This window comes from Malaclemys terrapin, chromosome 4, assembly GCF_027887155.1.
Source record: "Malaclemys terrapin pileata isolate rMalTer1 chromosome 4, rMalTer1.hap1, whole genome shotgun sequence".
Lineage (NCBI taxonomy): Eukaryota > Metazoa > Chordata > Testudines > Emydidae > Malaclemys > Malaclemys terrapin.
This window is the reverse complement of record NC_071508.1, coordinates 6,509,621-6,532,997: the sequence shown is the minus strand read 5'-3', so window position 1 is coordinate 6,532,997 and position 23,377 is coordinate 6,509,621. Positions and strand designations below refer to the sequence as shown.

The window sequence follows — 23,377 nt, the reverse complement described above, 5'->3', positions numbered from 1 at the left end:
CAGAGATGACAGAATCAGAGGGCTCCTTCTAATTACATTTCAGCCCCCCCATGTTCCGTAGCACTTCCTAAGGGGAGCTGTTCCATTGAGGACTCGGGTGTGAAGAGAGCTGGCTGCCCTCATGGCTAGTAGTGCCAGGCAAAATTTTTCATCCAAAACTTTTTTCCAGCAAAAACTGAAGAATAGGTGACACTGACGCGTTCTGTGAATTCACATCAGTGTCGCCCACTTGTTTCAGTCAAAAAAAATCCTGAACAAAGGGAGTCTGAAAAAACTGGAACATTTTGTTTGACATTTTCAGAATGAAACATTCTGAGTCTGATATTTCAAAACCTCCTTTAATTTTATTTTAAAACCATCAAAAACATGTAAAAATGATCAAAATTGAAATGAAATGTTTGGTTTGACTCAAAACAATTTTCAGTTAGATGCATAAGAACATAGGAGCATAAGAATGGCCATACTAGGTCAAAGCAATGATCCATCTAGCCCAGTATCCTGTCTTCTGACACTGGCCAGTGTCAGGTGCCCCAGAGGGAATGAACAGAACAGGTCATCATCAAGCGATCCATCCCCTGTCGCTCATTCCCAGAGTCTGGCAGTCAGAGGCGAGATACATCCACAGCATGGGTTGCATCCCTGATCATCTTTCTTGGCTAATAGCCATTGATGGACCAATCCTCCATGAACTTATCTAGTTTTTTTTTTAACCCTGCTATAGTTTTGGCCTTCACAACATCCCCTGGCAATGAGTTCCACAGGTTGACTGTGCGTTCTGTGAAGTATTTCCTTGTGTTTGTTTTAAACCTGCTGCCTATTAATTTCATTGGGTGACCCATAGTTCTTGTGTTATGTGAAGGGGTAAATAACATTTCCTTATTTATTTTCTGTACACCAGTCATGATTTTATAGACCTCTATGATATCTCCCACTTAGCTGTCTCTTTTCCAAGTTGAACTGTCCCCGTCTTATTAATCTCTCCTCATATGGAAGCTGGTCCATACCCCTAATCATTTGTACCTTTTCCAATATATGTTTTTTGAGATGGGACAACCCATATTCAAGGTGTGGGCATATCATAGATTTATATAGCTGCATTATGATATTTACTCTCTTATTATCTATCCCAGGGGTAGGCAAAATAGGGCTCCAGGCTGGGGCAGGGGATTGGGGTGCAGGAGGAGATGCAGGGTCTGGGAGGGAGTTTGGGTGCCGGAGGGGGTTCTGACCTGGGACAGGGGGTTGGGATGCAGGAGGGGATGCAGGGTCTGGGAGGGAGTTTGGGTGCCGGAGGGGGTTCTGACCTGGGGCAGGGGGTTGGGGTGCAGGAGGGGATGCAGGGTCTGGGAGGGAGTTTGGGTGCCGGAGGGGGTTCTGACCTGGGGCAGGGGGTTGGGGTGCGGGAGGGGGTGTGAGGTGCAGGCTCTGGCCGGGAGGCGCTTACCACAGGCAGCTCCCGGCTGGCGGTACAGCAGGGCTCAGGCAGGCTGCCTGCTTGCCCTGGCCCCACGCCGCTCCCAGAAGCGGCTGGGGCCTGCTGCTGCTGTCACGTCTCTGCATGTCCCTTCGGAAGAGATGGGGCAGTGGGTCTTCATGAGCTGCCTGCGCCCGCAAGCACCACCTCTGCAGATCCCATTGGCTGCTATGAGGATGGTGCCAGGGGCGGGGACAGTGCGCGGAGCAGAGACGTGCCAGCAGCAGCCAGGGCCGGCTCCAGGCACCAGCCGAGCAAGCTCGTGCTTGGGGTGGCAGATTCTACGGGGCGGCATTCTGCCCAATCCTAGGACGGCACGGCCGCTTTTTTTCTTTGTTTGTTTTTTGTTTTGTTCGCCGATCCAGCCGCCCTGTAGGGGCTGGTGGCACGGAGGAGGGGAGTGCCCTGCTGGGAATGGGCTGCGCGCTCCGTCTGCCCCAGCCGGTGCCAGGTTTGTAGCAAGCCCGGCAGGGCAGCCCGCTGTAACGATGCTGTTCTGGCGGGATCCAACTGAGAGTATCAATTCAGGATAAATTGCTTAAAACAGGGCAGTCACAGCCCAAGGCTGGGGTTTTCCGCCTCTAAGGCAAACCAAACCAGCCAGACTAAGAGGACTTCGGTCTCACCCCATGGGCTAACCACAAGTCACACAAGCAATTCCCTTAGACACTCCAGTTTCCCACTATCACCACCAGTGCCGCTCGTTATGGGGACAAATGGTTATGAAAACCAATACCCCAGTAAAAGAAAAAAGGTTCTCCTGATCCCAAAGGACCAAGCCCCAGACCCAGGTCAATATACAAATCAGATATTACCCACAAATCACGCTGTTGCCAATCCTTTAGAATCTAAAATCTAAAGATTTATTCATAAAGGGAAAAAGATAGAGATGAGAGCTAGAGTTGGTTAAATGGAATCAATTACATACAGTAATGGCAAAATTCTTGGTTCAGGCTTGTAGCAGTGATGGAATAAACAGCAAGTTCAAATCAAGTCTCTGGAATACATCTCCTGCTGGGATGGGTCATCAGTCCTTTGTTCAGAGCTTCAGTTGTAGCAAAGTCCCTCCAGAGGTAAGAAGCAGGATTGAAGACAAAATGGAGATGAGGCATCAGCCTTATATAGTCTTTTCCAGGTGTAAGAACACCTCTTTGTTCTTACTGTGGAAAATTACAGCAAAATGGAGTCTGGAGTCACATGGGCCAGTTCCTGCATACTTTGCTGAGAGTCACAAGGCGTATCTGCCTTCTTTCAATGGGTCAATTGTATAGCTCATGGTCCTTAGTGGCCCATCAAGCAGGCTAGGCAGAGCTAACACCAACTTGTCTGGGATGTTTCCCAGAAGCATAGCATAACTTTGCCATACAGACAGTACAGAGCCAATATTCATAACTTCAACTACAAAACTGATACACACATATAGACAGCATAATCATAACCAGTAAACCATAACCTTGTCTTAGACGCCTCATTTGACCCCCTTTATACAAGATTTGGTGCCACTACAGGACTTTGGTTGCAACCATGTTCTAGATGGTCCCAGATTATGCCAATAACGTCACACCCGCTTCCTTCCCTCCCCGCCGATCTAACCCCGCTGAAGCCCTGGCCACCCCTCTTCTCTCCCCCAGCTAGCCGGGGCACGTCTGCAGCGCAGGGAGTCCCCCTGCACCCTGGCTCCGGCCACCCCGCAGGTTTTTTTTTTTTTTTTTTTTTGCTTTGTCGTTCCGGCCATCCTGATTTTTTTTTTTTTTTGCTTGGGACGGCAAAAAAGCCAGAGCCGGCCCTGCCCCTCCTGCACCCAAACTCCCTCCCAGACCCCACACCCCCTCTATTAATATAGTAGAAATGTGCGGCCTGGGACGATGTACCAAAATTCATGAGTGGCCCCCCTGCAAAAATTATTGCCCACCCCTAATCCATCCCTTTCCTGATGTTTCCTAACATGGTTCGCTTTTCTGACTCCTGCCGCTGCACATTAAGCGGAGGTTTTCAGGGAACTATCCACAACGACTCCGAGCTCTCTCTCTTGAGTGGTAACAGCTAAATTAGCGGCACATTTTTTTTTAAAAATTGGTTTTGGTTTGACCCAAAACATTCCCCCCCACAATTGTTGGAACTGCCAACAAACAGGCCTCCTCACCAGGGTGCCTGGGTGCTGTTAATGAGCTAAGTTAACACGTGCTCATCTGCAAGCCTTCCATCGCCTTCTGTTGTTTCTTGGCATAGAAACCATAGTTGGGCTAACTGCAAGCTGGGGGGTGACTTTGGTCTCCATATGTTATTCCACAGGCCTTTCCCTCCCAAATACGAGTTGCCTTCCCATCTTTGAGCATCACACCCTTGTTGGTTCCCTCTGCTTCAGTGACCTGACAGTTTCCCTCACTGTGACGGCTTCCTCCGGAGAACTTGCTTAATTTTAATTACCTTTCCCCCACACGCCATTTGCATTTTACTTTGTTGCACTGTTCCCCCCGGAGCAATGGCAGCACCAAAGCCAGAGCCGCTGCCCGGCTGCTGTTGGTGCCAACGGAGCGCTGATAATACGCAGCCACTGCCAGATGTTAATTAAGCAAAATCAAATCAAGCAAATTAAAACACTGGGTTTTTTAACTCCCATCTATGTAGTGAGTCGCAGTGCTTGTTTCTTAGGGGCAGTTTGACTCAGCAGTTGAAATAAAATAGCGCTGATAGTTACATACCGGCCTGATTTTTTCTCCTGGACGACTGTCACTCAGAAAGGGACAGCGAATCAGAGGGAGGGAAGTGATGACAGCTCTCTAGAGATATGTAACAGGATGGTCTCAGGAGGGCAGGGGAACGTTATCCTGGCAGTAGTGGGTTATTCTAGTCGCAGGGACAATTGAGGTGTGATATTAGTTAAAGCCAGGCTTACATTAGAAAACATCTTCATCGATGAGATCCTCAACTGGTATCAGAACTGGGACATGGGCTGTCTAGCCTAGCAGTCAGAGCCGGCATCAGGAACCAGGCCAGGCGTCAGAGCCGGAATCAGAAACCAGGCCTGGCGTCAGAGCCGGCATCAGGAACCAGGCCAGGCGTCAGAGCCGGCATCAGGAACCAGGCCAGGCGTCAGAGCCGGCATCAGGAACCAGGCCAGGCGTCAGAGCCGGAATCAGGAACCAGGCCAGGCGTCAGAGCCGGCATCAGGAACCAGGCCAGGCGTCAGAGCCGGAATCAGGAACCAGGCCAGGCATCAGAGCCGGAATCAGGAACCAGGCCAGGCGTCAGAGCCGGAATCAGGAACCAGGCCTGGCGTCAGAGCCGGCATCAGGAACCAGGCCAGGCGTCAGAGCCGGCATCAGAAACCAGGCCAGGCGTCAGAGCCGGCATCAGAAACCAGGCCAGGCGTCAGAGCCGGAATCAGAAACCAGGCCAGGCGTCAGAGCAGGAATCAGGAACCAGGCCAGGCGTCAGAGCAGGAATCAGGAACCAGGCCAGGCGTCAGAGCAGGAATCAGGAACCAGGCCTGGCGTCAGAGCAGGAATCAGGAACCAGGCCTGGCGTCAGAGCAGGAATCAGGAACCAGGCCTGGCGTCAGAGCCGGCATCAGGAACCAGGCCAGGCGTCAGAGCCGGCATCAGGAACCAGGCCAGGCGTCAGAGCCGGAATCAGAAACCAGGCCAGGCGTCAGAGCCGGAATCAGAAACCAGGCCAGGCGTCAGAGCCGGAATCAGAAACCAGGCCAGGCGTCAGAGCCGGCATCAGGAACCAGGCCAGGCGTCAGAGCCGGCATCAGGAACCAGGCCTGGCGTCAGAGCAGGAATCAGGAACCAGGCCTGGCGTCAGAGCCGGAATCAGGAACCAGGCCTGGCGTCAGAGCCGGAATCAGGAACCAGGCCAGGCGTCAGAGCCGGCATCAGGAACCAGGCCAGGCGTCAGAGCCGGAATCAGGAACCAGGCCAGGCGTCAGAGCCGGCATCAGGAACCAGGCCAGGCATCAGAGCCGGAATCAGGAACCAGGCCAGGCATCAGAGCCAGCATCAGGAACCAGGCCTGGCGTCAGAGCCGGCATCAGGAACCAGGAACCAGGCCAGGCGTCAGAGCCGGAATCAGGAACCAGGCCAGGCGTCAGAGCCAGAATCAGGAACCAGGCCAGGCGTCAGAGCCGGAATCAGGAACCAGGGATCAAGGCATAGGTTAGGTGCAGTACAGCAGCCAGTCAGGAAGTCACCCAATTGCTCAGACAACTTCCTGTGCCTCCTTCTGGCTTAAATAGGATGGTTGGGCCAATCAAAGGGGCCAGTCATCGTCCCCTAGTGGGTGGGGGCTCTGGGAGGAGGCAGAGTTATGCTAGCCTCTCGCTTCCAATAGTGCTGGGTGCTGCTGGAGTGTGAGGGCTGCCAAGGCCCTGGGTTCAAGACTTGTGGGTCCCTAGAGTGGGTGCCAATTGGAAGAGCAGCAATTGAATGCTGCTGCAAAGAGCCAGCACTGGTTTATGCCAGCTGGGGATCTGGCCCCAAGTCTCTAAGGGGAAGAGCCATGAAGAGAGTTGGGACAATTCACACCAGCTAAGGAGCTTCCCCTCCGAATGCGTTATCAGCGAACCAGCTGTGGAGGGTGGTTGGGGAGTCACTGCTATTAGTGATACCGAAGACTGAGTGTTTGCAGCTGGGTGTAGGGGGAATCACTCCGCTTGCTTGGCCCTGCCATGGTTTAGCCGAGATAGGCCGTTATCTGAACTGTCCCCAGCCTCGGGCGGAGGCTTTGTGTTCTGCGCCGATCTCGCTGCAGTTTATCATTTGTGCTCTAGTTTGTCCATTGTTGGATGCTGTTACTTTGTATTGCACCCTTGCGGGCCTAGCCTGCGCAGCGAATGGCCCAGCCCTTTAACGGGGGTGAGCAAACTGGAATCAACAGTTATTCATACAGCACCTCCAGGCCTTAGCCAAGTTCCGGCCCCTGGGTGCTAGACACTGCACAGACATGTAGGGCCAAACTTTCCATCCAGCTCAGGGCCAGATTTCCAAGGGCTCAGCACGTGACATGCTGGGCTTTCCCGAGCGGCTAGATCTTGGTGCCTTTTGAAAATCCTGGCCCTAGTTATCCATGGACCCTGTCCCCAAATGTTTGTAGATTTGCAGCCGTTCCAGATGTCTGGCCCTTCTTAAAAACAAGTGGCTTGGGAGGCTTTTCAAGTGCTTTGGACTCAACTCTCGCTTCCAGCCTGTGTTGTATCGGGTTGGTTCGGCCCTTCTGTAGGCAGGCAGGGCTGGAGGCAAAGGACCCAGTTCTCTTTAGCAGCCGGACAGCCAATGTGGGGATGTGCCGGTCCGGCTCAGCCTGGATTTAAAGAGACACAGGGTCGATTTCGGCTCAAAGAGGTAGGTTTTGGTAAAAGCCTCGGGCGAATGGATGCATCCTCCTGGTGGCCAATCTCCCCACCCCGTAGTCTTCGTCAGAGCCAGGGAGGCTGGCATGCAGACTCGCCTGGGGAAAGCCTGGATGCAGGGGCCAAGCGGAGGTTGATTAACCCCCCTCACTCCTAGTGCCCAGAGGTGGCACAGCTGCCAGGCGCCACTTGGCCATTCCAGCTCCCCTGTGCCAGCCAAGCTGGGGGTGGGGTTCCCTAGGTGAGATCCCCCTGTAGGCTCTGGCCTACCTGGGGGGCCCTCTGTGGCTGGGGGGCCCAGCCGGGTGCTTCCACGGCAGAGCGCAGAGGCGGCTCCCGGTTCCACCCAGCCTGCAAGCAGCGGCGGCACCAGCATCGTCTCCCTCCCCCCCTTCCCCGCAGGGCCAGCCCCGCCGCACCGCGCTGGGTGTGGCCGAGCCCTGGTGCGGGCCTGCTGGTCCCGGCGCCGCTGCTGGGCATCGCCGGGTGCCCGCTGCTGGCGCTGGCCTGGGGGCCCGCTGTGCTGCATTGCGGGGCGGGCGCCTCCTCCCCCGCCCTCCCCTGGAGGCAGCGGGACTATCTGGGCCGGGCAGCAGCGCTGTCCTCGGGCAGGAATGCCCCTGCTCGCCCAGATAATGTTATTTATATCGCAGGGCTGGGCGGCTCCGCTCGGCGCTCCCCGCGCTGCCCCAGCCCCGCCGCGCCTCTGCCTCTGCCTCGCCGCTGCCCAGGACTCCGCGCTGCTGCCGCTGCCCTGGACAGGTGAGTCCGCGCCGGCCCTGAGTTGCGCGGGGATGGGGCCGGGGCGCACGGAGAGGAAGGGGTCCGGATCCGGGGCGCTCGGAGGGAGAAAGTGTCCGGATCCGGGGCGCACGGAGGGAGAAAGTGTCCGGATCCGGGGCGCACGGGGGGAGAAAGTGTCCCGATCCGGGCCGCAGGGGGGAAGGGGTCCGGATCCGGGCCGCAGGAAGGGGAAGGGGTCTGGATTCGGGGCGCAGGAAAGTGTCCGTATCTGAGGCGCACGGAGGGGAAGGGGTCCGGATCCAGGGCGCACGGAGGGAGAAATGTCCGGATCCGGGCGTACGGAGGGGAAGGGGTCCGGATCCAGGGCGCACGGAGGGAGAAAGTGTCCGGATCCGGGCCGCAGGGGGGAAGGGGTCTGGATTTGGGGCGCACGGAGGGAGAAAGTGGCCGGCTCCGGGCCGCAGGGGGGAAGGGGTCCGGATCCGGGCCGCAGGGAGGGGAAGGGGTCCAGATCCAGGGCGCACGGAGGGAGAAAGTGTCCGGATCCGGGGAAAGGGAAGGGACAGGGTCCGGATCCGGGGCGCACGGAGGGGAAAGGGTCCGGATCCAGGGCGCACGAGAGGAAGGGGTCCGGATCCAGGGCGCACGCACGCAGGGGGGCGGGATGCAAGGGAGGAGGCTGCAGGGGCGCAGAGAGGGACGGAGCCGGGGCGCACAGACGGGACAGACTCCCCACACACACACACCCCTCTCCGGACACCGGCCCAGCCCTCTGCGCTGGCGGGGCTGCTGTGCCGCATGGAGCCCGGGCGCTGCGTGGAATGATGCGCCCTGGAGAAGTCTATTTATAACGTGGACTTGGAGACAGTTTCCTGGCAAGCCTCTGGAAGGTGTGCGGGGTGGGGGGGGGGGTTGTTTCAATCCCTCCATGCCCCTCCCGGCTGGTCCCCCAGCCCTGCCGCAGGGACTCCTGAGGGGAGTTGGATGAGGGTCCCTTTTTCCTTACCCTACTGGGGCGCTAAGAAGCCAATTCCCGGTGTGTCTCTGTGTGCTGGGGTCAGGGATTCTCTCCCAGCACAGCCCCAAGTGGCAGCAGTGTCTCTGGAAAGATCTGGTACAGAAAGAGCAAAGTTCGGGTCTGTGTGTCGGTGGGATTTAGTATTTAGATGGCAAGTCCTTTGAGGCAGCGACTGTCCAGTTTGTCCCGTGTTTGTTCAACACTACAGCAACGGGGCCAAGCCAAGTCCATGACCAGGGCTCCTGGGCCCTACCACAGTGCAAAGAATAAACGAGGAGAGGAAAAGTGGGTGGGGGCAGGCGTCCGGATGCCAGGGTGATGGCCAGCCTTGTGAACAGCCAACGGGTCCAGATCCCCTGTCTGTAGTTGCAGCATAAGGTCAAACTGGATAAAAGGGGCGGGTTGGGGGGTTTCCTCTGGGGGTCTCTGGCTTGAATCCAGCCTGTGTTTGTTGTTAAGGAGCCACTGCCATCCTCTGATGTGACATGAGCGGGTCTGGGTTCAGGTGCCTAGAGCCCAAGCCAACCCTCCACCGCTGGCACCTCTAGCAGCTCCCTGTCAGCGCAGGATGGTTCGTTATGGCGTCTATCCTGGCGCTTGCTCCCAACTTTTGTGAGTCTCAAGTGATGGGAGCTTCTGCCTTTCCCCGGGGAAAGCCAGTGACTGAGAAGAAGCTTCCTCTTGGCCTTAGAAGTGGCACTTCCCCCAGGGCTGTGGCGCGGCGGGGGCCGTTTGGTGGCCCCCATGATGGCAGTATTGTTGTCTGGTGCTCTCAGTCCATCCAGCTCCTTGCCCTTTGAAAATGAGCGAAACTGCCTGTGTTGCGTGGGCCGTGTCTGGTCAGAACCCTGGGCAGAGAAATCTGCCTTCACCCAGCTGAGACTGGCTTCCCCACTAGCCTTGGCCCATCCTTCCTGTACATTAGCCCACCGTTTAGTCCTCCCACCAGCCCGAGTTCTCTTCTGCAGGGCCCCATTCGATTCACATCGCTGGGGTTTTGTCTCTCAAGCTCTGTACGCTCTAGGATGACCAGATAGCAAGTGTGAAAAATCGGGACAGGAAGTGGGGGGTAATAGGTACCTCTATAAGAAGAAGCCCCAAAAAATCAGGGCTGTCCCTGTAAAATCAGGACATCTGGTCACCCTAGTACGCTGCCAGTGTGGGGCCTGAAACTGACAGGAGCCAGAAGGGGCTGGCTGGCTGCCCCCGTCATTTCAAATGTAGCAGCACCTCAGATTGCGCCTTCCTGCATGTGCAGGTGTGAGCCAGAGAGCCCCTCCCCCCCCCCCCCGCCCTCCAGTCTGTTCATCGCGTGACGGAGCATCTACAGACCCAGAGTCAGGAATGCAAAAGTTCTGCTTCCTGAAGCAATGCTAACTCGGCCCACATTGCACACAGCGATCACATCTCGGTCCCTGAGCACCTCCGATCCCAGCCCCAGCATTGGCTTCCTTTCCGCGGTGAATGTCTAGAAATACGACATGCAAACCCTCCGGCGGAAGGCTTGATGTCACGGCTTGGCTTCGGACAGCCGTCCTGACATTGAGTTTGATGGGGGTTGTCCTCCTGATGCATTTTCGTCGCTAAGTGTATGATCCAAGCGAGTGGTCAGCTCTGTCACTCTTCTGGATGTTGTCAAAATGTGCCGATGCAGTTCCCTGGGCCTGCCCTGCGCATCGTCTGTGCCCGAGAGGGCTGCCAAGGTTCAGAGCTCGAAAAGAAAAAATCTGACATTGTGTCCTCCCTGAGTTACGGCTTCAGAATGTCTGGGCAGCGCTGGAGGGGGAGGTCCGCTCCGTGTGCGGTGGTTTTGTAGACTTTGCGAGAAAGGCCGGGTGAGCCCGTAGTTCGGGGCACTCAGCTTGGGCATGGGACAACCTGGATCCAGCTTTCTGCTTCTCTGCCAACTCCCGGTGTGAGGTCAGCTTGTCTCTCTGTTCCCGGCACGGAGGTGGGTGAAGAGAAGCACACAGAGATTGGGAGCTGCTCAGACACTATGGGGATGGGGACCGTGTCACTTATGGAGCCAGTGAGCGTTTCGAGGCAAAGGCCCTCTTGTGTTCTGTGTGTGCGGTGCCTTGTCCAATGGGGACCTGGGCTGCGGCTGGGGCACCTAGGCGCTACCAGCACACGGTGAGAGAGAAAGAGAGCCCGGGGGCCTAGCGCCCCAGCTGTGGTGGCAATGGCTGTGTGTGTTGTGCTGTTACTAGCTGTTTACCTGCTGGTCCTTCAGCAAAGTGTCCCAGACTGGCCTGGCATCACCCTACTACAGTTCTGGCTGCGTTCTTTGGTTACGCTCTTTGCATGATCTGAAAGTCTGGACGGCCGTAACCTGTCCATACTGCCCCACCCCTCTCAGCTAGTACCCTTGCCTAGGGCAGGCAGTGTTGCCTAGTGGATATAGCATGGGGATGGGGTTCAGGAGACCTGGGTTCTAGTCCCAGTTCTGTCACTGCCCTGCGGGGTGGCCTTGAGCAAGTCATTTCATCTCCCTTTGCCTCAGTTTCCCCATCTGTAAAAGAGGCAGAATGCTCCTTTGTGAAACACTTTGAGATCCCCTGACAGCAAGCGCCATGTAAGAGCGAGCTAGTATTATTGTTTACCCTATCCCAGCTTCTGGGCCTCCCAGGGGTCCCATCTGCATTGACCCTGCCACTAAACCTTTCCAAGAAGCACCCCGCCCACAGCCTGTTGCTGCCGTATTAATATCTCTGCTTACTGAAAGCAAACCACTAGGAAGCCTCCAATTTGCACACGAAGGCTACGTCTACACTCCCAGCACCATGCCCAAGCAGTGCCACCCCCAGCTACACTCACATCTTTAGCAGCGTGGTAGCCCGGTGCCTCTCCACTGCCAGGGTGTTTCCCCACCGCGGTGAAAGGCTCCGGCACTGGGGCGGGAGGGAGCAAACAAAGGCTCCGTCAGCTCCGTATTGTTGGAGCCTTTCCCCACTGCCACCCCTTGCCGGAGCCTTTCCCTGCAGCGTGTGCTCTACACACCGCCATGGGCGTAGCCATAGCGTTAGCTGAGAGGTGACCCAGTATTTCTATTACTCTTGTCTCAGCGTCTCCTCTTGTGTTCTACACCTCGCCATCCCACCTTGCAGTGTAATGTCAGCTCTTTGGGTGCAGGGTCTGTCTGTTTCTGGGTGGCCCAGCGGTGGCCGTGAGTCAGATCTACCTGCCGGCTCTTTAATTACAAGGCCGGATACCTGAGCTTCCTTCCAATCCTGACTGGAGCCTCTGGGTGCTGTGGTGAGAGGAACAAAGTTACTTCTCTGACCCCAGATGCCCAACCAACCAGCAACCCGGTTCCTAGCCCCAGTCAGATGCGGGAGAGGAAGGTGGTGGTTGGGCTCTTCTGAGCTCTGCCCACAAAAGGGGCCCCACTCCCATGAGTCAGGACAGGGTCGTGTTGCTGCTGGGCTCCCTCTCTCTGAAGCTGGGATGATCCTGGGCTCCCTGACTGGCAAAAAAACCCCACTGCTGGCGCGTCCCGAAGGCCATGCACGTTCGGCACCCAGGAGCCGCGGCGCGCAGTGAGCCGTGCAGAGCTGCAGCCCCTCCCCTTCCGTTGCGACAGGCGCCGTGCTATGGTTGACAGTGACGACGTCCCCTCACCACGAAGAACAGGGCAGTTCACACCTCTGCGAGCGATGGTCCCAGGCTCTCTGCGGACTCCGGGCTGGTTACGCCCAGACACCTTTCTGAGAGATTTGTTTTCACAACCATAATGGCTAAAGACTGACTTTGTTTTTAAATGAAACAGAGATTCTGGAAATTGAGACAGCAGCTGCTGGCGGGTGCTTCTACAGCATGGAGGGGCATCTGGGCTGTTTCAGTGCTGACTTCCCCTCTCCTCCGGGCCTAACTTCCCCAGAGCTTCCCTGGTTCTTAAAGAAGTCAGCGAAGCTGCAGAAAGTAGAAAGATGGCATCAGATGCACTGACCCTCAAATTCTTAGAGGCTTTAGAAGTTAGATGCTAAAGTGAACATGCAGAGTTTTGCCCAAACAGACCTGCCTTTTCACTTGCTACAGATGGTTTATCTGCCCGCTTTGCACCTCTCCAGCATGTTAATCTTCAAAGGGATTTCCAGACACTCCCTGATCCTGGGGCGGCCCTGAGCGAATGGTGGGGGATTAGCTTCTTGATTCCTATAATGTTGTTTTCACGGGGCAGCCTCTCACATCAGCAGTTGACACCCGTTAATTAAAAGGAGACTCCCCTCCCCCAGACCCAGCACTGTGAGAGATGGAGGGGACACAAGAGTGACAGGGTACGTTTCCTGCACCCTGTGGGGTGGTCTGAAATTCACAGCAATCAGACACAGCGTGAGCTCTGTGTTGGCTATGTTTTTGAGCGCCCTTTAGTAAACTGGGTGATCAGGAAATTTGGTTTTCCTGTATAACAATCTGTGATTAGCCTGATGAAAGTCACCCAAGTGGCTCGGTGACCAGGTGGGCATGGACGCTTGCTGTACCTAATGGAGGCGCGCTCTTCCATTGTTGTTCTCAGAAGCAGGTGTCTCAGTTATGTCCAGACTTGAAAGCGCTCTGACTTTTTCTGAGCCAGGGTCTGTCCCAACGGTTGCAGTGAGTCTGATCTGCCCATAAGTGTCGACTCTCTGGTTACTAGGCCGGATACCTTGCTGTTCAGCCAGCCCGGCCGAGTGTCGATTACCATGGAGAATTCCTCCCCTTACACCTCATGCGCTGCGTTAAGACACATACCCAACGCGCTGGCAATGCTCCGAACGGAAGAGCAGTCACATGTCATACTCTGCCTCCCCCTCCCACCCTCAGACACCATCTCTCAGACCCTGCCTTGATTTCCCACCGTCCGCGCTTCACTTCTGTGTTGAAAACAGGCCCGGATTCTCCCGTCGCTCTGGTGCTCTGAAGCGTTGTGCCGTTCCCCAAAGTTTAAAGTGTTTCTTTAGCGTGATCTCAGGCACCAGCATGATTTCTGGTTCTTGTTGTTCTACCCTGTTACTTTGGGCAGGCTGGTCTATCTAGCGTAGGTGTTTATATGGCCCCCATTGCTGGAGTATCTGTGTTAATGGATTTAGCCTGGTGTCACGGAGTCACAGGGTCTGGTCTATGCCCCAGCCGGTCACCAGTCCCCTGGGAGTGACCCTTTAGTGTACCAGGCCCCACACAGCTCCGCAGGGGCAGGCCCAGGGCCTCCACCCCTCCGACTCTGGGCCGTCAGCACCAGCAATCCCTGACTCTCTCCGGGGCTCCCTGCACCGAATCCAGCTCTCTGCAGGAGGTGTGTACCATGTCCCTTCAGGCACAAAGCTCCCCTGAGTATGTATTGACAGAGACACTCACAGCCTTTGCATAACAAGGCAACCCTTGAGTCATAGCTATTAGCCCTTCCCCCAAACCAGTACCCTGGAGAGCCAGGACCTCATCTCTGGCTCCTTCTCTTGTCCCTTTGTCCACACAGGAGAGTCCCCAGGGGCAGCCCCTCTCCCCATCACCTGACTCCTTTCCCCTTGTTTTCCAGGTCCCACATCCCACCTGCCCCGGGTTTCAGTGGATTGCTCAGACCTTAGGGCGTCTCTTTGTCAGGTTCTTGATTTGTCTTCTTTAATGGGCCAGACAGGGAGGTGACACCTGCCCGCCTTCGCCTCTTGTTCTGCCTGAGAGCAGATCTCATCCTTTCCCCCCACACTGGGTAGCCATGCAAGGTGTAGGAGGAAACGGAGGCAAGCATCAGCATCATTCAAACGCTACAAACAACTCCCTCTTGGTCACACCTCACAACACCTGGGGAGGGGAGGTGTACCCACACAGGCCCTGAAGGGGTTAATAGGGGCCTGAGAGGCCTGTTAAGTCCAGGCTTCACTGAGGGTGGGGCCCAGCTGGGGAGGAGCTGGGTGGTGATAAAGCCGGGAAGTTTGCAGCAGAGGTGGGAGGGGGTCCAGAGGGGCAGCGAGGAGTCTGAGGGAGCAGATCTTAGCTGCCAGCCCCCCGGGCTGAAGCCCAGAGTAGAGAAAGGGCCTGCGTTCCCCTCCCAGCCACTGAGGAAGGTGGGGTGAAGCCCCTGAGATAAGGGGTGTGAGGACCACAGAGCCCAGAGATGGAGGGAAGACCTGCTGCAAGACCCCAGGACTATAGCTGGGTTGAACTCTTTGTTATCCCGGAAGGTGTGGACTAAAGTGTGACCAGACTGGAGGGCCGAGTGGCAGGAAGAGAGACCACTGCAGTGATGGAGTGACTGTGGGCAGGGGGACCATCCAGGGATACCCCTGCTGTGCCACCTCTGGCTATGGGGATGTGCTCGTGCAGTGAGTAGACCCCTTGACTGGATTTCACATAGATTGTAAGCGCCTTGGAGCAGGGTCCATCTTGTTTGTCCAGCACCTGGCACAATGGGGTCCTGGCTCAGACCTGGGCTCCTAAGTGCTGTGGTAATACAAATAATGGTAATACAGATGGGAAACTGAGGCACGGAGAGGCTAAGTGGCCTGGCCAAGGTTACACAGGAACTTTGTGGCAGAGTAGGGACTTGAACTGAGGTCTCAAGTCCTGGGCTAGTGCCTGAACCACTGCCTTGGAAAAGGCAAGTCTAAGAGTGGGCTACAGTGCTGCCAGCTCGTATGGGGTTTTTTCCATGACTCTCACAATATTTGGTATTGTTGTAAAGCGCCAGCTGCTGGAGTCAGGTGAGAATCTTTCCTTCTTTGAAAACAGTAAGTCTAGCCCACGTGGTTGCAGAGAAAAGCTTGAAAAGCTAGCCCCTTGAGGCTCTGAAACTTAGAAGGCAAAGAAAGGGAACCTCGTGGGTTGTTTGGGGGAGAAAATCAGATGATTTTAAAGAGGATTGTATTTGGGGGGGAGCCTGCTTGCTGATCCCTAACCGGTGAGGCTTGGCAAGGCAGGGAAGGTCTGTGGCAGGGGGACACTTCTCCGAAGGGAGCAGAGATTATACTCTGGTTTATGTCACTGAGCTCTATTTTTAGCCTGTGGAGTGTCAGCGTGTGCATACATCCTGTGGATTAATTGACATGGGGCAGGCTCACTGCAGCCAGTCCCTGCTCTCAGGATGTGCCCAGTGTTGGCTAGTCGGCCGGGCCAGGACACCTTTGGGCGTTGACTTCTGGGGAAACGTGAGGTGTCTGGAAAAGGGTTGTTTCTTTATTTGCTTCCCCGCCCAGCACCCTCCCAAAGAAGAAAGCTAGATCCCACAGACTCTGCCGTCCCGTGCTTCTGGGCTGGGCTGGGCTGCTGTCTGGGCAGAGGCCTGTGGATTGTGGGGATGGGCTGGCAGCCGGATCGAGTCCCCTTGGGCACAGTGAGAGCTGGACAGCCGGAAGCCTGGTTGGTTCCTAGAGCGCTAGGACAGAGTCAGTGCGTGGTGGGAGAGGGACGGCCGCGGCTGCCCTCTTGGAGGAGCCGCTGATGCTACTTACATCGGCGGAGACGCGTCCCAGTGGTTGAACGATGCAGTGGTCCCTTGCTCCCCTTATCCATAGGCGGGACGCTGAGCCTGGGGACACGGAGACGGGCTCTGCCGGTTACAACAGGGCTCTTCTCTGCTGAGGATCGTGCAACTTCCAGCAGCACTGAACGGGGGTAGCGCTTTGCCACTCGCCTTTCCCGATTCTCTGCCCCCACCCGGGGTGCCGGGCCGCGGCGGCTGGAGAAGGAGCGGCACCGCCCGTCAGCTCACACTCACTCTTATCGCTTGTTCCCACCGGCCCTCGGGCCGACCTTGAGGCTGTCGCGTGGAAGCGCAGTTGGGCCCGTGCCGACGGGATGCATGTGTCCGCGTGCTGGCGGTGAAGATCACCATGCCTGGTGCTCCCTCACCACTGCCACCCCTGGGGGCCAGCGTCACTGGCATTTGCCATCCTTGGGATGGGCTGTGCCATGGGGACCGTCGCTCCCCATGCAGCAGCTGGGAGCACACCCTGTGGAGGGGGGTAGCAGCTGAAATCCAGCCCGGTCATTATGGGGAGAGCAGCGGCTGGGATCTCCAGCCCTTTACCAGCGGGTCCGTCCCAGCACTCTGGAGAGCACAGCCCCTGTCCCCACCGCCCCCCTCCCTCCCCTGGACAGTGTGTGCCAGCCTGGGGGGAGGGGGGCGTGGGAAGAGCTGTGAGAAGTTGCCCACCTTTTCTCCCTGCTCCTGCAGCAGGCAGCGCGAGCCAGGCACATGTGCAGGGCTTCAGGCCTGAGCGCCTGACCCCGCTCCGCTCCGCCATGACCCTGGCCCACAGCCCCAGCCCCACATGCTCACACCCAGGGCAGCCTGTGGCGGGCAGCAATATCCCGTGAGAGCCAGAACCCAGCAGTAGCTAGCACATGTGTGGGCCCATCCCCTACCCTGGACACCCCCCCAACACCCTCCCGCACCCCATGTTCTGGCAAGATCCTGGTTACATGTGTGTGAGACTCTCCTGTGTGTGTGTGTGTGTGTCTGTGTGTGTGAGAGATTCTCTCGTGTGTGTGTGTGCGCGTGTGTGTGAGAGAGAGCTTCTCTTGTGTGTGTGTGTGAGATACTCGTGTGTGTGTGTGTGAGAGACACTTGTGTGTGTATGACTCTCATGTATGTGTGTGTGCGTCTAGGTGTGTGAGAGATTATCTCGTGTGTGTGTGTGTGAGAGACGTGTGTGTGTGACACTCATGTGTGACTCATGTATATGTGTGTGTGACACTCGCATGTGTGTGTGTGAGAGAGACACTCGTGTGTGTGTGTGTGAGCGAGACACTCATGTGAGGCTCGTGTGTGTGAGAGAAAGACACGTGTGTGTGTGTGAGAGACACTTGTGTGTGCATGAGACTTTTGTGTGTTTGTGCGTGTGTGTGAGAGAGACGCGTGTCTGTGTGTGTGTGTGTGTGTGTCATCCATTCCCAGTGGGAGCTGGTTTCCCCTGGGGCCTGCCTGCTACATGACCTCTCATTGTTTCCTATCTCAGCTCTGCATTCCCTGATTTCCGCCCCCCTCTGTTCCAGGCCTGGCTGACTCAGTGTGGATCAGACCCAGACCAAGTCCGTGGAAGGGTCTGCAATGCGTGTGTGTGTGTGTGTTTCCTTTCCTATAACTTCCTTGAGTGTGGAAAGCTGGAGCCCAGCCAGAGGACCACGCTGGGCAGGCCGCGCCATCGGGCAAAGTGCTGGCACTGTGGGCCCCCAGACTTGCTTTGTGGAGAGCAGCGGGCGGCAGCTCCTGCCCTGGAACGTCTCCGGCCTCCGCGGGGCGGAGGGAGCAGAGACAGTGGCAGCAGAAAGCTGTCGTCGGCTCCCCTGCGCCTGCCCTTGCCCCGCTCCCAGCACTGCCGCATCTCTGCAGCACTTGGGCCTCCGGCCGCTCGGAGCGTGCTACTGGGGGAGGTGGGCAGAGCCGTGGCTGTGGGGAAAATGACTTTGCTGGGGCTGTTAAGTTACCCTTCGTTTCTCCTCCCTGTCACAGCGTCTCTGCTGGCACAGGCTTGTGTTGAGGCCAGGGCACTGGCTGAGGCTGCCAACTCCCAAAATAAGACACCCAGCTGCTGTGGAGCCAAGAGACACTTATGGTTCCCCAGCCGTAGGCCAAGCGCAGACAAAACCAGGCTGAGTGTGTCTTATAACCGTGTGGGACTGGGCTGGGGGCTAATTCCAGACACTCCCCACTGGCCACCGTGGAGGCCCATTGGCTTTCAATGGGGTCGGGACGCCTACGTTCCCTGGGTGTTTCTATCAGTTATACCCACTGTCCTGATTGGCACCAGAGCCTCATTGTGCTGGGCATTGTGCCACCACACCCGTGGGATCTCAGGGCGGCTCGCACTCTTTCAAGCCACCCAACGTACAGTCCCATGGCTGGGGGAGGAGACACTGTCTGTGGAGACAAATGCTCCCTTTTTTGCTAGCTGGTTTGTTTTGCAATTTCATACATTCCAAGGTCAGAAGGGACCATTGTGATAATCTGGCCCAGGGGTGGGCAAACTTTTTGGCCCGAGGGCCACATCGGGGAATAGAAATTATATGGTGGGCTATGAATGCTCACAACATTGGGGTTGGGGTGCGGGAGGGGGTGAGGGCTCTGGGGTGGGGCTGGGGATGAGGAGTTTGGGGTGTAGTAGGGTGCTCTGGGCTGGGACCAAGAGGTTTGGAGGGCGGGAGAGGGATCAGGGCTGGGGCAGGGGTGCGGGAAGGGGTGCAGGTTCTGGCTGAGGGTGCGGGCTTTGGGGTGGGGATGGGAATGAGGGGTTTGAGGTGCAGGAGGGTGCTCCGGGCTGGGATTGAGGGGTTTGGAGAGCAGGAGGGGGATCAGGGCTGGGGCAGGGGGTTGGGACGTGGGGAGAGGCTCAGGGGTGCAGATTCCGAGCGGCGCTTACCTCAAGCATGGTGCAGCCCCAACCCAGCGCCACGGCCGGAGCAGGGCCGAGCCGCGTGGTGCGACCCGCGGGCTGGCTTAAAATGGCCCGTGGGCCGTAGTTTGCCCACCCCTGATCTAGTCTAGTGTAACACGGGCCAGAGACCTGCCCCCAAGTAATCCCTAGAGCAGCTTGTAGAAAAACATCCAGGCTTGATTTAAATATAGCCAGCGATAGAGAATCTACCACAACACTTGGTAAGTTGTTCCAATGGTTAATTACCTTCACTGTACACCTTATTTTCAGTCTGAATTTGTTTAACTTCAGCTTCCAGCCACTGGATCCTGTCAGACCTTCTCTGCTAGATTATCAAATATTTCTTCCCCATGCGGGTACTTGTAGCCTGTGATCATGTCAGCCCTTAACTTTCTCTTTGTTAAGCTAATCGATGGAGCTTCTTGAGTCTATTGCTGTGTGACGATGCGGTTCTGGCAGAACCCAACTGAGAGTGCCAACTCAGGACAAATTGCTCAAACAGGGCAGTTACAGCCCAAGGCCGGGGTTTTTCCACCTCTAAGGCAAACCAAACCAGCCAGACTAAGAGGACTTCCGTCTCACCCCACTGGCTAACCACAAGTCTCACAAGCAATTCCCTTAGACACTCCAGTTTCCCAGTATCACCACCAGTACCACTCGTTATGGGGACAAATGGTTATGAAAACCAATACCCCAATAAAAGAAAAACGGTTCTTCTGATCCCAAAGGACCAAGCCCCAGATCCAGGTCAATATACAAGTTAGATCTTACCCACAAATCACGCTGTTGCCAATCCTTTAGAATCTAAAATCTAAAGGTTCATTCATAAAAGGAAAAAGATAGAGATGAGAGTTAGAATTGGTTAAATGGAATCAATTACATACAGTAATGGCAAAGTTCTTGGTTCAGGCTTGCAGCAGAGATAGAATAAACTGCAGGTTCAAATCAAGTCTCTGGAGTGCATCCCCAGCTGGGATGGGTCCTCAGTCCTTGGTATAGAGCTTCTGATTGTAGCGAAGTCCCTCCAGAGGTAAGAAGCAGGATTGAAGACAAGATGGCATCAGCCTTATATAGTTTTTTCCAGGTGTAAGAAGACCTCTTTGTTCTCACTGTGGAAAATTACAGCAAAATGATCATGCTATTTATCCTTTTTAAACATTAGCAGAACATTCGCTTTCTTCCAGACTTTTCGAACCTCCCCAGCATTCCAAGCCTTATTGAAAATCAACACTTACAGCTCCTCAGCCAGCTCTTTTACAACTCTTGGGTGCAAGTTCTCTGGACCTGCTGATTTTAAAACGGTTAACTTTTGTAGCCACTGTTTAACATCCTCCTGAGATACTAGTGGAATGGGAAAAAATGTCATCCTCATCAGGTGATGTTTTTTCCCCAAATATAAATATTTATTGAACACTTCTGCCTTTTCTGCATTATTATTTATGAGTCTACTATTTCCATCTAGTAATGGACCGATACCATTATTAGGATTATTTTTGCTCCTATTACCTTAAAAAAATTCCTTTTTATTGTCCTTAACTCTGATGGCCATAAATTTCTAAACATAACATAAGAATGACCATACTGGGTCAGACCAATGGTCCATCTAGCCCAGTATCCTGTCTTCTGACAGTGGCCAGTGCCAGATGCGTCATAAGGAATGAACAGAACGGGACAATTTATCCGCGATCTGTTCCCTGTCATCCAGTCCCAGCCTCTGGCAGTCAGAAGTTTAAGGACACCCAGAGTCTGGGGTTGTGTTCCTGACCATCTTGGCTAATAGCCATTGACTGACCTATCCTCCATGAACTGATCTCATTCTTTTTTGAACTCAGTTGTAGTTTTGGCCTTCATGACATCCCCTGGGTGCCGGGGGAGTGGGGCTTGGGGGTCTGGGTGCAGCTAGTTGGGGGTGAGTGGGGTGGGGGTCTGGATGTGGGGGCTCAGGGTGGTGCAAGGGGGTGGGGCTCATAAGGGTGGGGGTTGAGTGCAGGAAGCTCAGTGGGGAGTGGTCTGGGTGCAGAGGTGGGGGTCTGGAGGCAGGGGGTATGATTACAGGGGGGCTCCAGATGCAGGGGTTGAGGTTCAATGGGGTGGGGTTCGGGTATGGAGGGCTGTGGGGGGGGGATCTGGATGTACAGAGTGAGGTTTGGTGGAGGGGTCTGGGTACGGGATGTCCGGATGCACAGAGGTTGGGTGGATGGGGGAGCAGCTCCTCGTACAGTGACCCCTCTCCCCGCGGCTGCGGAGCGATAGGGGCTGGAAGGAGGGGAGGCTGATGAGTTTCCTGCAGCTGGGGGAGGTTTCTGGGGGTGGATCTGACACAGCCCCAGCCACTCCTTGCAGGGGAAGAGGAAGCCCTGTCCTCTCCTGCCTCCAGCTCAGCCGAGAGTAGCATCTGATCCCGGCGCAGGGTAGGAGCCACCGGTTGGGGTGTCCCCAGCCCTGCAGTGATTTACCTCTCCGCCGACTGCTCCGGGTGCCTGAAACGATGTACCTGTGCTGCTAGGGAGGGGTGCATGACCGCTCTTACAGCATCCCTTTGCTTTCCGGTAAGAAAGTCATTTTTCTGCAGGGAAGCAAATAAATCTGCGGGGGAGATGAATTCTGCGCACACGCAGTGGCGCAAAATTCCCCGAGGAGTAAAGACTTTGTGTCGTCACAGCCAAAGGATTCACGAGAAGGTAAAGAGGGGAGGTGTCTGACAGCAGAAGGTTCGAGCAGACCAAGTCTGCATGAGAGCCAATGGCTGGCAGCTAGACAATTTCCAACTGGAGGCAAGGCTCGTATGTTAACAGGCAGGGGAATTAGCTGACCCCGGGATGGAGCAGATTCGCCATCATCTGGCAGCTCTGCTGTGCCAGCAGTTCTGGCCTCAGTGCAGGGATCCCTGGGTGAGGGTGCCTGGCCCGGGTTATTCAGGAGGTCAGACAGGATGATCAGAATGGTCCCGTCTGGCCTTAAAGTATCTAAACTTCTACCGTGTTGTGGCAGGCAGCCACGCTGTAACTAGTGCCCCGAACTCGTTTATAGTTAGCAGGCAGACGGGCGGGCGGGAGACTGTTACAAGGCCGGGTCTGCCCTTCTGAGATGCCTCCTTTGCCCAGCTTTGACATTCTGCGTGGGGCACGGTGGGATCTCAGTCAGTGGCAGCCCCTGACCGCGTTAATTTCGGCAGCAGCTTTTCTGCGAGTAGTGGTATGCTTGGAAAAATAGTCAGGGAAGCTGCCAGTCTTGCTTGCTGCGGTTCTGGGGTGATCGGCCCCCAAAGCACATTCTGTCTGCGGTGAGCCCCTGGCACGCCCGTGTCGCCAGGTGAGGAAGTGTACAAACCTGGGAATGTGCGTTTCATCTGGGGCCCGTCTCCTTTGCTGGAGGAAAGAGGTGGAGGTGCTGCCACTGTTAAAATGGCTGCTGGTTGGCAAGGTTGGGTTTAAAATCTCGCATAACGAGAAATCAAGCAGCACTGGATGCTCAAAGTATCTCAGTTCCTTGGGTCTGCCTCTGGTTAGACTAAACGGTCCCTTCTTGGTATTCAGAACAAATCCGCCTCTCGGAGTCACCGCATCTTACCAGCAGCGAATGGATCAGTGGGATTTTCTCCATCTAGCACTGTACAGGAGCGGCGGAAGTTCCCTGAAAAGGGGTGGGGGGGACACCAGCATCCGAACCGTGGCCCCGCCTCCCTGCGCTGCCCCTTCTCCCCAAGGCCCTTCCCTCACACTGCCTCTTCTTCCCCCCAAGGTCCCGCCCCCTGCTCACTCCTCTCCGCCCCCCCCATTGCTTGCCCTTGCCCTGTAAAAAGTGGGAGGGCATAGCCATGGCCCCCTGCTCCCCCTCCCGTTCCGACGCCCCTGGCACTGTATAGACCCACAGGGCATGGAGCACCTGTGGGAGCTCCTTTGCACTGCTGAGGCCTATAACCAGGGTGGCTGCAGGCGGGCTGCGGTTCCTACCCAGCCTGTGCTTCAGGGATGGCAGATGGAGCTCATAAAACAAAAGCAAATGAGCCTCTCGGATTCAGTGTGGCCAGTTGCTCGGGCTGGCGTCCCATTATAATATAGCGACTCTGTTGTAGTGCAAGGCAGAAACGCTCTAAACATCCGTGGGAAGCAGTAGGATACAAATACTCGGAAAGCCTGGCGAGACGTTTCCAAAAGCAGCATGCCCTGGATTACATTGTTGGACAAAGTCCCTTGCTACGAGGGCCAGTCTTAGCGCATATCCACTGAAAACGAGAGCAGGTGGGAAACCTTCCGACAGAAAACGCTGCTTGGACAAAACCGCAATGCTTGGTGAGAACATATCAATTTCATCGACGCCCTCACAGGAGAGCTTCAAAACCTTGTGTTCCAGCTTTAGCGTTTCACCTCTTCTGTTATTTTAAACTAGTTGGGAAGCTCTGTGGGGCTGCAGCGCCTAGCACAATGGGGCCATGATTGTGG

General features: G+C 55.8%; 1 protein-coding gene across 2 annotated transcripts in view; it reads left to right on the top strand.

Annotated features, from left to right (window-relative positions):
* The first annotated feature begins 7,278 nt into the window (after window positions 1-7,278).
* SPTB (spectrin beta, erythrocytic) overlaps window positions 7,279-23,377 on the top strand; it is a 101,715-nt gene continuing 85,616 nt past the window's right edge. For both annotated transcript variants that reach the window (XM_054028044.1, XM_054028042.1), the window contains exon 1: window positions 7,279-7,589. The gene's annotated coding sequence lies outside the window, so the exon portion shown is untranslated. The remainder of the gene's footprint in view (window positions 7,590-23,377) is intronic.